This window comes from Asparagus officinalis, chromosome 5 (assembly GCF_001876935.1).
Source record: "Asparagus officinalis chromosome 5, Aspof.V1, whole genome shotgun sequence".
Classification (NCBI taxonomy): domain Eukaryota; kingdom Viridiplantae; phylum Streptophyta; class Magnoliopsida; order Asparagales; family Asparagaceae; genus Asparagus; species Asparagus officinalis.
In genome coordinates this window covers 90,023,272-90,025,457 of record NC_033798.1, presented here as the reverse complement: position 1 = coordinate 90,025,457, position 2,186 = coordinate 90,023,272, and the positions used below count along the sequence as shown (strand labels likewise).

General features: G+C 41.4%; 1 long non-coding RNA gene across 1 annotated transcript; it reads right to left on the bottom strand.

Annotated features, from left to right (window-relative positions):
• Positions 1,073–1,577, bottom strand: LOC109842715. Its single transcript, XR_002247357.1, has 3 exons — positions 1,492–1,577; positions 1,184–1,393; positions 1,073–1,110 (listed from the first exon to the last, which is right to left on the bottom strand). It is a non-coding gene; the product is annotated as an uncharacterized LOC109842715 (long non-coding RNA).

The following is a 2,186-nucleotide window of genomic DNA, read 5'->3' as shown; positions in this document are numbered from 1 at the left end:
ATGTGCAAAGCCACTCCAAGCTAGAAATAATGCAGGAGTAAGGTAATGGCTTAATGGATTCGGAGAGTATTATGTTATTCAATCACTCCCTTGGATTGTTGTCTTAAATAGATTTAACCAAGCTTATATTTTCTCTACCAACCCACCAACCAATACCACCAACACTACGCATGCATACACCATCAACACCACCATCACATAAAAATATTATAAGTATATATTTTGATGTTTGTGTTAGGGTTAGAGTTAGGGTTTGTGTGTAACAGTTTGTATCAGTGTGTATCAGTATGTACGATATCATCTTATTAAAAAAAAAGCAAAGTATATATATTACCTGTGACGACAAAAACCGTCTCCTATATGCCTCCTGAGCCTCCTGAGGCAGAGTCGACATGAATTGTGTGAACTCCAATACGGTCTGCTCCCGGCGCCTCCGTTCTTCCTCTAGAGCCCGCTGATATGTTGTTTGCTGCGACTGCCAATCTTCAATCGCTTTTAATCGCTGCTCCATCGAGTCTTGATATGAACTGCTTCCCGGTGTTCCTTGTGGTGCTGCAGACTCGTAGGTGCTACTAGACTCATGCGGCCTCTGCTCGGATCCTCTCCACCAGTATCTGTTCTTCCTACTAGGTCCAATGACCGTATCGATGATGGAGTCCTCATCCTCCCTACTTAGCCGGGCAGGAGTGTTAGAACATACCTGAGACTGAGTCAATTGCTCCTGTACCTTGGCATGTAATTTCTCCTGCGATATATCAAAACAACCCGGGCAAGTCGACTTAATAATGATGCATTGATATGAAATTGAATATATAAATGAACTGCTACTTACAGCCAGATCCTTATTCTTTGCTTTCTTCTCTTCATTGGCGTAATTCGGGCTCCAGGAAGTCAGAATACGATCTGCAAAATGTCTGAGATCTCCCCTTCCCTGTTTTATTCAAATATATCATTAACCTATAACACATAAATTATACTCAACATAAAAGCTAATATATTATATACCTCAAGCTCTAATTGATGATAATGCTGGCTGAATGTCCTGGAGCCCCCGTGATGCTCGTAACTGCGAGGCGCGTTGCGATTCCTCCTTGCTATTTCAGCTTGAGCCTGCAAAACATTGTCAATTCGAAACAATATAAAAATTCAAACAGTAAATTAGAAATATATACTTAAATAATACCTGAATTTCATCCGTGTCCCAGTAACTGCAAAGTGCAAAAAAATCTACTCCATCCACACGCTCGTCAAGATGCCAGAATCGCTCCCAATCTTCTGTTATTTGGACGAAATATTTTTTCTTTACCTCAAACCGCCATCTCTTGAATGATACATTGATTTGCCCGAAGCAGTACGTCCAGGCACAAATATTATCGTCAAGAAAGAAAAATCGCTTCAGCATATAAAAAAAAAGTAAGATACAAATCAGTGTATTAAACATAATAATAAACTAATAACTAATAATGATGAAAATTAAAATAAATGACTCACACATATATATCTCCAACAAGCCACCAGCGTATCAATCCGCTGTGATTTCCACGTCAAAAATATGTTGAAGAAATCGTGTCTCCTGGCTAAAGCGGCAAGGAAATTGTTGAAAGCATTGGCAAAGGCTCCAACAGGCACTCCGTTTTCCCATCGGATCACAGCCCTCTGATTGATATCAGGGATGAGGTTCGATTCCTTAGTAGCATTGCGGCCGCGTCTAGGAGGTCGCCCGGTACCTGCGAAAATGTGTAACAGCCTCGTATAACGGTGACTCATTTTCTTCAACAAGTCTCATCAATCGATCTACATCTTGAAACATATCATTAGTGTTGACATCGCTCACCGACGGCGCTGCAAGAATATCTTCTAACATATCAGTCGTGTCAACTGTCGGATTGCTGACTTCAGTGAATTCTTCCTCTGATTGCATCACCGGGACGCCTTCACCGTGATGACTCCAAAATACATAAGAGCTATCAAATCCATTGATTGACAGATGAAAACTTACGTCACTCCTAGCGAGCATTTTACCGTTCCTGCAATTCTTACAAGGACAGAAAATCGACCCGCTTAGCGACCGTAGAGGATTTGTGTCAGAGTAGGCTAAGAAAGCTTCTATCCCATCCTTGTATCGAGTGTCTAGATGCCTTCGATCACGTGGTATGCCCATGAACGATTTGTCAGAAACTGTCCGC